Below are 15,151 nucleotides of genomic sequence, written 5' to 3' on the forward strand. Positions count from 1 at the left end.
AATCGACTGCTGACCGCGCTGGAAGCCTGCAAAACTGCAACATAGTAGCAAAGACGACTACTGCAACTCTGTAACGCTGATCCTGCCGCCTTCTCGACTGTTTTCCTGGTGGTGCATGCTGTGGGGGTAGTCTGCCTCCTCTCTGCACTAGAAGCTCCGAAGAAATCTCCCGTGGGTCGACGGAATCGTCCCCCTGCAACCGCAGGCACCAAAGAACTGCATCACCGGTACCTTTGGTCTCCTCTCAGCACGACGAGCGAGGTCCCTTGAATCCAGCAACTCTGTCCAAGTGACTCCCACAGTCCAGTGACTCTTCAGTCCAAGTTTGGTGGAGGTAAGTCCTTGCCTCCCCACGCCAGACTGCATTGTTGGAAACCGCGACTTTTGCAGCTACTCCGACCTCCGTGCACTTCTGGCGGAAATCCTTTGTGCACAGTCCAGCCTGGGTCCACGGCACTCTAACCTGCATTGCACGACCTCCTAAGTTGTTCTCCGGCGACGTGGGACTCCTTTGTGCGACTTCGGGTGAGCACCATTTCACACATCCTCGTAGTGCCTGTTTCTGGCACTTCTCCGGGTGCTACCTGCTGCTGAGAGGGCTCCTTGTCTTGCGCGACGTCCCCTCTGTACCCTGACGCAATTTGCGACATCCTGGTCCCTCCTGGGCCACAGAAGCATCCAAAAACCCTTACCGCATGATTTGCAGCTAGCAAGGCTTGTTGGCAGTCTTTTGGCGGGAAAACACTTCTGCACGACTCTCCACGGCGTGAGGGATCCGTCCTCCAAAGGGGAAGTTCCTAGCCCTTGTCGTTCCTGCAGAATCTTCAGCTTCTACTGTCCAGTAGCAGCTTCTTTGCACCCACAGCTGGCATTTCCTGGGCATCTGCCCATCTCCGACTTGCTTGTGACTTTTGGACTTGGTCCCCTTGTTCCACAGGTACCCTCGACTGGAAATCCATCGTTGTTGCATTGTTGGTTTGTGTCTTTCCTGCAGAATTCCCCTATCACGACTTCTATGTCCTTTGGGGAACTTTAGTGCACTTTGCACTCACTTTTCAGGGTCTTGGGGTGGGCTATTTTTCTAACCCTTGCTATTTTCTAATAGTCCCAGCGACCCTCTACAAGGTCACATAGGTTTGGGGTCCATTCGTGATTCACATTCCACTTTTGGAGTATATGGTTTGTGTTGCCCCTATCCCTATGTGTCTCCATTGCATCCTATTGTAACTATACATTGTTTGCACTGTTTTCTAATACTATTACTTCATATTTTGGTATTGTGTACATATATCTTGTGTATATTTGCTATCCTCATACTGAGGGTACTCACTGAGATACTTTTGGCATATTGTCATAAAAATAAAGTACCTTTATTTTTAGTATATCTGTGTATTGTGTTTTCTTATGATATTGTGCATATGACACTAAGTGGTACTGTAGGAGCTTCACTCGTCTCCTAGTTCAGCCTAAGCTGCTCTGCTAAACTACCATTATCTATCAGCCTATGCTGCTAGACACCCTATACACTAATAAGGGATAACTGGGCCTGGTGCAAGGTGTAAGTACCCCTAGGTACTCACTACAAGCCAGTCCAGCCTCCTACATTGGTTGTGCAGCGGTGGGATAAGTGCTTTGAGACTACTTACCACTCTTGTCATTGTACTTTTCATAAGAGAAAAATATACAAAACAAGTTCAGTGTGTGTACACATAACTAAAAAGTTTTGCATTTCCTCTTTTCACTCTTTTCTAAGTGCTGAAAAGTACTTCTAAAACTTTTTAAAAGTTCTAAAAAGTTTTAAAAGTTTTTTTTTCTGTCTTTCTAAAAGTTCTGAAAAACTTTTTCTTCACTTTTTCTATCACTTAAACTCTTTCTAAAATGTCTGGCACAGGCCAAAATGTTGATCTGTCCAAACTTGCATATGACCACCTTAGCTGGAAAGGAGCAAGGAGTCTCTGTGTAGAAAGAGGTTTGAGTGTAGGGAATAATCCTTCCTTGGAATTGTTACTTAACATGCTTAGAGAACAAGATAAGGCTAAAAGTGCCCCATCTGTTGAAAAAGTAGCTAATGGTTCCCAATCTGATCCAGGGACTCCCCCAGGAAAAGATTCAGGAAAGAAACTTCCAAGCCTGCCCATTACTAGACAGTCTAGCATAGTTGGTACTGAGGTTGAGTCACACCATACCGATAGTGTTGTCTCACATCATAGCAAGAGCATTCATTCTCACCACAGTAGAAGTGATGTTTCTGTTAACCAAGCTGTTAGGGTGCCTTCTGTAAGGGACAGGTCTCCTTCTGTCCATTCTCACCATACTTCTGTTTCAAGGCATGTCCCTCCCACCCACCCTGATGACAGATTGTTAGAAAGGGAGCTCAATAGATTGAGAGTGGAACAAACCAGACTGAAGCTCAAGAAGCAACAGCTGGATTTGGATAGACAGACCTTAGAAGTAGAGAAGGAGAGACAGAAATTGGGTTTAGAAACCCATGGTGGCAGCAGCAGTATTCCCCATAGTCATCCTGCAAAAGAGCATGATTCCAGGAATCTGCACAAGATAGTTCCCCCTTATAAGGAGGGGGATGACATTAACAAGTGGTTTGCTGCACTTGAGAGGGCCTGTGCTGTACAGGATGTCCCTCAAAGGCAGTGGGCTGCTATCCTATGGCTATCATTTAGTGGAAAAGGTAGGGATAGGCTCCTTACTGTGAAAGAAAGTGAAGCCAATGATTACAAAGTTCTTAAGAATGCACTCCTGGATGGTTATGGCTTAACCACTGAACAATACAGGATAAAGTTCAGAGAGACCAAAAAGGAGTCTTCACAAGACTGGGTTGATTTCATTGACCATTCAGTAAAGGCCTTGGAGGGGTGGTTACATGGCAGTAAAGTTACTGATTATGACAGCCTGTATAACTTGATCCTGAGAGAGCATATTCTTAATAATTGTGTGTCTGATTTGTTACACCAGTACTTGGTGGACTCTGATCTGACCTCTCCCCAAGAATTGGGAAAGAAGCCAGACAAATGGGTCAGAACAAGGGTGAACAGAAAAGTTCATACAGGGGGTGACAAAGAGAACAATAAGAAGAAAGATGGTGAAAAATCTCAAGATAAGCATGGGGATAAGGGTAAAACCAAAGATCCCACTTCAAATCTTAAACACTCTTCAGGGGGTGGGGATAAAACAAATTCTTCCTCTTCTTCTCAACCTACACAATTTAAAAAGCCTTGGTGCTTTGTGTGTAAAAACAGAGGCCATAGGCCAGGGGATAAGTCCTGTCCAGGTAAACCCCCTGAGCCTACCACCACTAATACATCAAGCTCTAGTGCCCCTAGCAGTAGTGGTACTAGTGGTGGGACTGCTGGCAACAGTCAAGTTAAGGGTGTAGTTGGGTTCACTTATGGGTCCATAGTAGAAACTGGGGTAGTCAGTCCCAAGACAGTTTCTGTCACACCTAGTGGCATTGGCCTTGCCACACTGGCTGCTTGTCCCCTTACAATGGATAAGTACAGGCAGACAGTTTCAATAAATGGTGTTGAGGCCTTGGCCTACAGGGACACAGGTGCCAGTATCACTTTGGTGACTGAAAACCTAGTGCATCCTGAACAACACATCATTGGACAACAGTATAAGATTATTGATGTCCATAACTCCACTAAGTTTCTTCCCTTAGCTATAATTCAGTTTAGTTGGGGTGGAGTTACTGGCCCTAAGCAGGTGGTGGTATCACCTAGCTTACCTGTAGACTGTCTCTTAGGTAATGACCTAGAGGCCTCAGGTTGGGCTGATGTAGAGTTTTATGCCCATGCAGCCATGCTGGGCATCCCTGAGGAATTGTTCCCTCTCATTTCTACTGAAATGAAAAAGCAAAGGAGAGAAGGCCTGAAAACTCAGGATCCCTCTCCATCAACAGGTAAAAAGGGTATCACAGTATTCCCTAATCACCCTACCATTCAGGATACAATTCCTGCGGTGGGAGAAACCTCTCCTGGGGTGGCACCTGTTCCAAGGGAATCATCAGCTGGCAAAGCTGGACTCCCTGAGGTAGAAGTACCTCTCTGTGGGATAACTAACATTGGTGAGAAAAAGAGCACCATTTTAGTTAACATGGAGCATCCCTCCAACCCTCCCAGAGAAACTTTAGTGCAGAAACCCTGCACTGTCTCACAACACTTAGGACAGCATCCCTGCCCTAGTGTGGAGCTCATAGGACAGCATCCCTGCCCTGCTCCAACTCAAGAGAAACAGCATCCCTGTTCTCTCTTCCAGCCATATGGACAAAGTTTTTGCCCAGCTATGGCTTTTCTGAGACAGCATCCCTGTCTGGCATTTCCATCACTACAAATAGGTTCAGTGGACAATTCCCACTGCTCTAAACTAAAACTTACTGATAGAAACTCTGAAAATGCATCTTCACATTGTTGCTTAGCTAAAAAACTTCAAACAGGGTGGTTTACATCCCCACAGGGAATTAACCATATAGTGGATGATAAAGGGAGTAACCAGTCTATTGCAGAGCTACTCTCTACTTATCACCACTTAGACAATAAAGTCTCAACTGGCCAAGGTTAGCCTTATTGTCCTTCGTTTGGGGGGGGGTTGTGTGAGAAAGTAGCCTCTTTCTAGCCTTGTTACCCCCACTTTTGGCCTGTTTGTGAGTGTATGTCAGGGTGTTTTCACTGTCTCACTGGGATCCTGCTAGCCAGGGCCCAGTGCTCATAGTGAAAACCCTATGTTTTCAGTATGTTTGTTATGTGTCACTGGGACCCTGCTAGTCAGGACCCCAGTGCTCATAAGTTTGTGGCCTATATGTATGTGTTCCCTGTGTGGTGCCTAACTGTCTCACTGAGGCTCTGCTAATCAGAACCTCAGTGGTTATGCTCTCTCATTTCTTTCAAATTGTCACTAACAGGCTAGTGACCAATTTTACCAATTTACATTGGCTTACTGCAACACCCTTATAATTCCCTAGTATATGGTACTGAGGTACCTAGGGTATTGGGGTTCCAGGAGATCCCTATGGGCTGCAGCATTTCTTTTGCCACCCATAGGGAGCTCTGACAATTCTTACACAGGCCTGCCACTGCAGCCTGAGTGAAATAACGTCCACGTTATTTCACAGCCATTTTACACTGCACTTAAGTAACTTATAAGTCACCTATATGTCTAACCTTTACCTGGTAAAGGTTAGGTGCAAAGTTACTTAGTGTGAGGGCACCCTGGCACTAGCCAAGGTGCCCCCACATTGTTCAGGGCCAATTCCCCGGACTTTGTGAGTGCGGTGACACCATTACACGCGTGCACTACATATAGGTCACTACCTATATGTAGCTTCACAATGGTAACTCCGAATATGGCCATGTAACATGTCTATGATCATGGAATTGTCCCCTCTATGCCATCCTGGCATAGTTGGCACAATCCCATGATCCCAGTGGTCTGTAGCACAGACCCTGGTACTGCCAAACTGCCTTTCCCAGGGTTTCACTGCAGCTGCTGCTGCTGCCAACCCCTCAGACAGGCTTCTGCCCTCCTGGGGTCCAGCCAGGCCTGGCCCAGGATGGCAGAACAAAGGACTTCCTCTGAGAGAGGGTGTTACCCCCCTCTCCCTTTGGAAAATTGTGTGCAGGCAGGGGAGGAGTAGCCTCCCCCAGCCTCTGGAAATGCTTTCATGGGCACACATGGTGCCCATTTCTGCATAAGCCAGTCTACACCGATTCAGGGACCCCTTAGCCCTGCTCTGGCGCGAAACTGGACAAAGGAAAGGGAGTGACCACTCCCCTGACCTGCACCTCCCCTGGGAGGTGTCCAGAGCTCCTCCAGTGTGCTCCAGACCTCTGCCATCTTGGAAACAGAGGTGCTGCTGGCACACTGGACTGCTCTGAGTGGCCAGTGCCATCAGGTGACGTCAGAGACTCCTTCTGATAGGCTCCTTCAGGTGTTGCTAGCCTATCCTCTCTCCTAGGTAGCCAAACCCTCTTTTCTGACTATCTAGGGTCTCTGTCTCTTGGGGTTCCTTAGATAACGAATGCAAGAGCTCATCCGAGTTCCTCTGCATCTCTCTCTTCACCTTCTGCCAAGGAATAGACTGCTGACCGCGCTGGAAGCCTGCAAAACTGCAACATAGTAGCAAAGACGACTACTGCAAATCTTTAACGCTGATCCTGCCGCCTTCTCGACTGTTTTCCTGGTGGTGCATGCTGTGGGGGTAGTCTGCCTCCTCTCTGCACTAGAAGCTCCGAAGAAATCTCCAGTGGGTCGACGGAATCGTCCCCCTGCAACCGCAGGCACCAAAGAACTGCATCACCGGTACCTTGGGTCTCCTCTCAGCACGAGGAGCGAGGTCCCTTGAATCCAGCAACTCTGTCCAAGTGACTCCCACAGTCCAGTGACTCTTCAGTCCAAGTTTGGTGGAGGTAAGTCCTTGCCTCCCCACGCCAGACTGCATTGTTGGAAACCGCGACTTTTGCAGCTACTCCGGCCTCCGTGCACTTCCGGCGGAAATCCTTTGTGCACAGTCCAGCCTGGGTCTATGGCACTCTAACCTGCATTGCACGACCTCCTAAGTTGTTCCCCGGCGACGTGGGACTCCTTTGTGCGACTTCGGTGAGCTCCGTTTCACGCATCCTCGTAGTGCCTGTTTCTGGCACTTCTCCGGGTGCTACCTGCTGCTGAGAGGGCTCCTTGTCTTGCGCGACGTCCCCTCTGTCCCCTGACGCAATTTGCGACATCCTGGTCCCTCCTGGGCCACAGCAGCATCCAAAAACCCTTACCGCACGATTTGCAGCTAGCAAGGCTTGTTGGCAGTCTTTCGGCGGGAAAACACTTCTGCACGACTCTCCACGGCGTGAGGGATCCGTCCTCCAAAGGGGAAGTTCCTAGCCCTTGTCGTTCCTGCAGAATCTTCAGCTTCTACTGTCCAGTAGCAGCTTCTTTGCACCCACAGCTGGCATTTCCTGGGCATCTGCCCATCTCCGACTTGCTTGTGACTTTTGGACTTGGTCCCCTTCTTCCACAGGTACCCTCGACTGGAAATCCATTGTTGTTGCATTGTTGGTTTGTGTCTTTCCTGCAGAATTCCCCTATCACGACTTCTATGTCCTTTGGGGAACTTTAGTGCACTTTGCACTCACTTTTCAGGGTCTTGGGGTGGGCTATTTTTCTAACCCTTGCTATTTTCTAATAGTCCCAGCGACCCTCTACAAGGTCACATAGGTTTGGGGTCCATTCGTGATTCACATTCCACTTTTGGAGTATATGGTTTGTGTTGCCCCTATCCCTATGTGTCTCCATTGCATCCTATTGTAACTATACATTGTTTGCACTGTTTTCTAATACTATTACTTCATATTTTGGTATTGTGTACATATATCTTGTGTATATTTGCTATCCTCATACTGAGGGTACTCACTGAGATACTTTTGGCATATTGTCATAAAAATAAAGTACCTTTATTTTTAGTATATCTGTGTATTGTGTTTTCTTATGATATTGTGCATATGACACTAAGTGGTACTGTAGGAGCTTCACTCGTCTCCTAGTTCAGCCTAAGCTGCTCTGCTAAACTACCATTATCTATCAGCCTATGCTGCTAGACACCCTATACACTAATAAGGGATAACTGGGCCTGGTGCAAGGTGTAAGTACCCCTAGGTACTCACTACAAGCCAGTCCAGCCTCCTACATTGGTTGTGCAGCGGTGGGATAAGTGCTTTGAGACTACTTACCACTCTTGTCATTGTACTTTTCATAAGAGAAAAATATACAAAACAAGTTCAGTGTGTGTACACATAACTAAAAAGTTTTGCATTTCCTCTTTTCACTCTTTTCTAAGTGCTGAAAAGTACTTCTAAAACTTTCTAAAAGTTCTAAAAAGTTTTAAAAGTTTTTTTTTCTGTCTTTCTAAAAGTTCTGAAAAACTTTTTCTTCACTTTTTCTATCACTTAAACTCTTTCTAAAATGTCTGGCACAGGCCAAAATGTTGATCTGTCCAAACTTGCATATGACCACCTTAGCTGGAAAGGAGCAAGGAGTCTCTGTGTAGAAAGAGGTTTGAGTGTAGGGAAGAATCCTTCCTTGGAATTGTTACTTAACATGCTTAGAGAACAAGATAAGGCTAAAAGTGCCCCATCTGTTGAAAAAGTAGCTAATGGTTCCCAATCTGATCCAGGGACTCCCCCAGGAAAAGATTCAGGAAAGAAACTTCCAAGCCTGCCCATTACTAGACAGTCTAGCATAGTTGGTACTGAGGTTGAGTCACACCATACAGATAGTGTTGTCTCACATCATAGCAAGAGCATTCATTCTCACCACAGTAGAAGTGATGTTTCTGTTAACCAAGCTGTTAGGGTGCCTTCTGTAAGGGACAGGTCTCCTTCTGTCCATTCTCACCATACTTCTGTTTCAAGGCATGTCCCTCCCACCCACCCTGATGACAGATTGTTAGAAAGGGAGCTCAATAGATGAGAGTGGAACAAACCAGACTGAAGCTCAAGAAGCAACAGCTGGATTTGGATAGACAGACCTTAGAAGTAGAGAAGGAGAGACAGAAATTGGGTTTAGAAACCCATGGTGGCAGCAGCAGTATTCCCCATAGTCATCCTGCAAAAGAGCATGATTCCAGGAATCTGCACAAGATAGTTCCCCCTTATAAGGAGGGGGATGACATTAACAAGTGGTTTGCTGCACTTGAGAGGGCCTGTGCTGTACAGGATGTCCCTCAAAGGCAGTGGGCTGCTATCCTATGGCTATCATTTAGTGGAAAAGGTAGGGATAGGCTCCTTACTGTGAAAGAAAGTGAAGCCAATGATTCCAAAGTTCTTAAGAATGCACTCCTGGATGGTTATGGCTTAACCACTGAACAATACAGGATAAAGTTCAGAGAGACCAAAAAGGAGTCTTCACAAGACTGGGTTGATTTCATTGACCATTCAGTAAAGGCCTTGGAGGGGTGGTTACATGGCAGTAAAGTTACTGATTATGACAGCCTGTATAACTTGATCCTGAGAGAGCATATTCTTAATAATTGTGTGTCTGATTTGTTACACCAGTACTTGGTGGACTCTGATCTGACCTCTCCCCAAGAATTGGGAAAGAAGCCAGACAAATGGGTCAGAACAAGGGTGAACAGAAAAGTTCATACAGGGGGTGACAAAGAGAACAATAAGAAGAAAGATGGTGAAAAATCTCAAGATAAGCATGGGGATAAGGGTAAAACCAAAGATCCCACTTCAAATCTTAAACACTCTTCAGGGGGTGGGGATAAAACAAATTCTTCCTCTTCTTCTCAACCTACACAATTTAAAAAGCCTTGGTGCTTTGTGTGTAAAAACAGAGGCCATAGGCGAGGGGATAAGTCCTGTCCAGGTAAACCCCCTGAGCCTACCACCACTAATACATCAAGCTCTAGTGCCCCTAGCAGTAGTGGTACTAGTGGTGGGACTGCTGGCAACAGTCAAGTTAAGGGTGTAGTTGGATTCACTTATGGGTCCATAGTAGAAACTGGGGTAGTCAGTCCCAAGACAGTTTCTGTCACACCTAGTGGCATTGGCCTTGCCACACTGGCTGCTTGTCCCCTTATAATGGATAAGTACAGGCAGACAGTTTCAATAAATGGTGTTGAGGCCTTGGCCTACAGGGACACAGGTGCCAGTATCACTTTGGTGACTGAAAACCTAGTGCATCCTGAACAACACATCATTGGACAACAGTATAAGATTATTGATGTCCATAACTCCACTAAGTTTCTTCCCTTAGCTATAATTCAGTTTAGTTGGGGTGGAGTTACTGGCCCTAAGCAGGTGGTGGTATCACCTAGCTTACCTGTAGACTGTCTCTTAGGTAATGACCTAGAGGCCTCAGGTTGGGCTGATGTAGAGTTTTATGCCCATGCAGCCATGCTGGGCATCCCTGAGGAATTGTTCCCTCTCATTTCTACTGAAATGAAAAAGCAAAGGAGAGAAGGCCTGAAAACTCAGGATCCCTCTCCATCAACAGGTAAAAAGGGTATCACAGTATTCCCTAATCACCCTACCATTCAGGATACCATTCCTGTGGTGGGAGAAACCTCTCCTGGGGTGGCACCTGTTCCAAGGGAATCATCAGCTGGCAAAGCTGGACTCCCTGAGGTAGAAGTACCTCTCTGTGGGATAACTAACATTGGTGAGAAAAAGAGCACCATTTTAGTTAACATGGAGCATCCCTCCAACCCTCCCAGAGAAACTTTAGTGCAGAAACCCTGCACTGTCTCACAACACTTAGGACAGCATCCCTGCCCTAGTGTGGAGCTCATAGGACAGCATCCCTGCCCTGCTCCAACTCAAGAGAAACAGCATCCCTGTTCTCTCTTCCAGCCATATGGACAAAGTTTTTGCCCAGCTATGGCTTTTCTGAGACAGCATCCCTGTCTGGCATTTCCATCACTACAAATAGGTTCAGTGGACAATTCCCACTGCTCTAAACTAAAACTTACTGATAGAAACTCTGAAAATACATCTTCACATTGTTGCTTAGCTAAAAAACTTCAAACAGGGTGGTTTACATCCCCACAGGGAAGTAACCATATAGTGGATGATAAAGGGAGTAACCAGTCTATTGCAGAGCTACTCTCTACTTATCACCACTTAGACAATAAAGTCTCAACTGGCCAAGGTTAGCCTTATTGTCCTTCGTTTGGGGGGGGGTTGTGTGAGAAAGTAGCCTCTTTCTAGCCTTGTTACCCCCACTTTTGGCCTGTTTGTGAGTGTATGTCAGGGTGTTTTCACTGTCTCACTGGGATCCTGCTAGCCAGGGCCCAGTGCTCATAGTGAAAACCCTATGTTTTCAGTATGTTTGTTATGTGTCACTGGGACCCTGCTAGTCAGGACCCCAGTGCTCATAAGTTTGTGGCCTATATGTATGTGTTCCCTGTGTGGTGCCTAACTGTCTCACTGAGGCTCTGCTAATCAGAACCTCAGTGGTTATGCTCTCTCATTTCTTTCAAATTGTCACTAACAGGCTAGTGACCAATTTTACCAATTTACATTGGCTTACTGCAACACCCTTATAATTCCCTAGTATATGGTACTGAGGTACCCAGGGTATTGGGGTTCCAGGAGATCCCTATGGGCTGCAGCATTTCTTTTGCCACCCATAGGGAGCTCTGACAATTCTTACACAGGCCTGCCACTGCAGCCTGAGTGAAATAACGTCCACGTTATTTCACAGCCATTTTACACTGCACTTAAGTAACTTATAAGTCACCTATATGTCTAACCTTTACCTGGTAAAGGTTAGGTGCAAAGTTACTTAGTGTGAGGGCACCCTGGCACTAGCCAAGGTGCCCCCACATTGTTCAGGGCCAATTCCCCGGACTTTGTGAGTGCGGGGACACCATTACACGCGTGCACTACATATAGGTCACTACCTATATGTAGCTTCACAATGGTAACTCCGAATATGGCCATGTACCATGTCTATGATCATGGAATTGCCCCCTCTATGCCATCCTGGCATAGTTGGCACAATCCCATGATCCCAGTGGTCTGTAGCACAGACCCTGGTACTGCCAAACTGCCTTTCCCGGGGTTTCACTGCAGCTGCTGCTGCTGCCAACCCCTCAGACAGGCTTCTGCCCTCCTGGGGTCCAGCCAGGCCTGGCCCAGGATGGCAGAACAAAGAACTTCCTCTGAGAGAGGGTGTTACACCCTCTCCCTTTGGAAAATTGTGTGAAGGCAGGGGAGGAGTAGCCTCCCCCAGCCTCTGGAAATGCTTTCATGGGCACACATGGTGCCCATTTCTGCATAAGCCAGTCTACACCGGTTCAGGGACCCCTTAGCCCTGCTCTGGCGCGAAACTGGACAAAGGAAAGGGAGTGCCACTCCCCTGACCTGCACCTCCCCTGGGAGGTGTCCAGAGCTCCTCCAGTGTGCTCCAGACCTCTGCCATCTTGGAAACAGAGGTGCTGCTGGCACACTGGACTGCTCTGAGTGGCCAGTGCCATCAGGTGACGTCAGAGACTCCTTCTGATAGGCTCCTTCAGGTGTTGCTAGCCTATCCTCTCTCCTAGGTAGACAAACCCTCTTTTCTGACTATTTAGGGTCTCTGTCTCTTGGGATTCCTTAGATAACGAATGCAAGAGCTCATCCGAGTTCCTCTGCATCTCTCTCTTCACCTTCTGCCAAGGAATAGACTGCTGACCGCGCTGGAAGCCTGCAAAACTGCAACATAGTAGCAAAGACGACTACTGCAACTCTGTAACGCTGATCCTGCCGCCTTCTCGACTGTTTTCCTGGTGGTGCATGCTGTGGGGGTAGTCTGCCTCCTCTCTGCACTAGAAGCTCCGAAGAAATCTCCCGTGGGTCGACGGAATCGTCCCCCTGCAACCGCAGGCACCAAAGAACTGCATCACCGGTACCTTGGGTCTCCTCTCAGCACGACGAGCGAGGTCCCTTGAATCCAGCAACTCTGTCCAAGTGACTCCCACAGTCCAGTGACTCTTCAGTCCAAGTTTGGTGGAGGTAAGTCCTTGCCTCCCCACGCCAGACTGCATTGTTGGAAACCGCGACTTTTGCAGCTACTCCGGCCTCCGTGCACTTCCGGCGGAAATCCTTTGTGCACAGTCCAGCCTGGGTCCACGGCACTCTAACCTGCATTGCACGACCTCCTAAGTTGTTCTCCGGCGACGTGGGACTCCTTTGTGCGACTTCGGGTGAGCACCATTTCACGCATCCTCGTAGTGCCTGTTTCTGGCACTTCTCCGGGTGCTACCTGCTGCTGCGAGAGCTCCTTGTCTTGCTCGACGTCCCCTCTGTCCCCTGACGCAATTTGCGACATCCTGGTCCCTCCTGGGCCACAGCAGCATCCAAAAACCCTTACCGCACGATTTGCAGCTAGCAAGGCTTGTTGGCGGTCTTTCGGCGGGAAAACACTTCTGCACGACTCTCCACGGCGTGAGGGATCCGTCCTCCAAAGGGGAAGTTCCTAGCCCTTGTCGTTCCTGCAGAATCTTCAGCTTCTACTGTCCAGTAGCAGCTTCTTTGCACCCACAGCTGGCATTTCCTGGGCATCTGCCCATCTCCGACTTGCTTGTGACTTTTGGACTTGGTCCCCTTGTTCCACAGGTACCCTCGACTGGAAATCCATTGTTGTTGCATTGTTGGTTTGTGTCTTTCCTGCAGAATTCCCCTATCACGACTTCTATGTCCTTTGGGGAACTTTAGTGCACTTTGCACTCACTTTTCAGGGTCTTGGGGTGGGCTATTTTTCTAACCCTTGCTATTTTCTAATAGTCCCAGCGACCCTCTACAAGGTCACATAGGTTTGGGGTCCATTCGTGATTCACATTCCACTTTTGGAGTATATGGTTTGTGTTGCCCCTATCCCTATGTGTCTCCATTGCATCCTATTGTAACTATACATTGTTTGCACTGTTTTCTAATACTATTACTGCATATTTTGGTATTGTGTACATATATCTTGTGTATATTTGCTATCCTCATACTGAGGGTACTCACTGAGATACTTTTGGCATATTGTCATAAAAATAAAGTACCTTTATTTTTAGTATATCTGTGTATTGTGTTTTCTTATGATATTGTGCATATGACACTAAGTGGTACTGTAGGAGCTTCACTCGTCTCCTAGTTCAGCCTAAGCTGCTCTGCTAAGCTACCATTATCTATCAGCCTATGCTGCTAGACACCCTATACACTAATAAGGGATAACTGGGCCTGGTGCAAGGTGTAAGTACCCCTAGGTACTCACTACAAGCCAGTCCAGCCTCCTACAAACCCCATCCGCGCCTGGACTGCACCCAGCTCCAGGCCCCTGGCCCACATCGCCACACGCCGTTACAAGGCCGAAGATCTTCACGCTCTCAGCCCTGGCCGCCCCACTGCCTGCATCCAGGCCTCCCCGAGGCACACCCAGGGACCCTTCTCCTGCCTGCTGTGCAACTTCACCTGCACCCAAAGTACCAAGCACCACAACAGCTCCACCCACAACCACCTCAGCTGCATCCTCCTCAACACCTGCTATGTCCACAAGCACGCCGTCGAACTCTGGGACCTTCTCACCTCGACCTCCCCAGACATTACCTTCCTCACCGAAACCTGGGTGAACATCTCCTTGGAATCCTACATCGCCATAGCCATCCCAGAAGGCTACAAGATCACCCGCAGAGACCACACCAACAAACCGGGAGGAGGAATTGCCATAGTCCACAGGAGCACCATCAGGATCTCAACCAACACCCATGACACCATTGATGCCGCCGAACACTTGCTTTTCCAGATTCAAGTCAACGCCAACACCACCCTAAGAGGTACCCTTGTCTACAGAGCCCCAGGCTCCCGACCACAGTTCTGCGACGCCATCGCCGACACAATTAGCACCCACGCCTTTGCCTCTTCGGACTACATGCTCCTCGGCGACCTGAACTTTCACCTAGAGAACACCAGCGACAGCAACTCCTCAGCCTTGATCGACAACCTCGGTCTCAAACAACTCATCACAACGCCCACCCACTCAGCCGGCCACACACTCAATCCCATCTTCTTCGCCAGAAGCCACATCACCTTCACCCATACCACGAACTCCACTGGACCGACCACCGCTGTGTCCACTTCACCTTCCAGAAACCCACCGCTCACCACCACCCGCAGCAGACCCCTCGCCGTAGCTGGAACAAGAGCTCGAAGGACCAGCTGATCTCCACCCTCGCCCATGCCCCGCCATCCAACACCAGCGACCCCAACACTGCTGCCCTCAACCTCAAACAATGGCTAGGTGACTGCGCCAACACCCTCACACCACTTAGGAAACCACCCAACACCCGCACCAGCACGAAAGCACCCTGGTTCACCGCCGACCTTCAGGCCTCCAAGCGGGAGTACCGGAAAATCGAGAAGATATGGTGCCACGAACAAACAGAGAGAAACCACGCCGCCCTCAAGACAGCCATCCGCAAGCATCACCAGCTTATCCGGACTACCAAAAGATCATTCTACAAAGACCAAATCGACAACGCGCACGACAACAAAGAGCTCTTCAGCATCATCAAAGAACTCACCAACCCCAAGTCCTGCTCTATCGACCACCCCCCTCGCAAGACCTCTGCGACTCCCTCGCCACCTTTTTTTACCACAAGATTACGGACATCCACGGCAGC

Source organism: Pleurodeles waltl, chromosome 6 (assembly GCF_031143425.1).
Source record: "Pleurodeles waltl isolate 20211129_DDA chromosome 6, aPleWal1.hap1.20221129, whole genome shotgun sequence".
In the NCBI taxonomy this organism is placed as follows: domain Eukaryota; kingdom Metazoa; phylum Chordata; class Amphibia; order Caudata; family Salamandridae; genus Pleurodeles; species Pleurodeles waltl.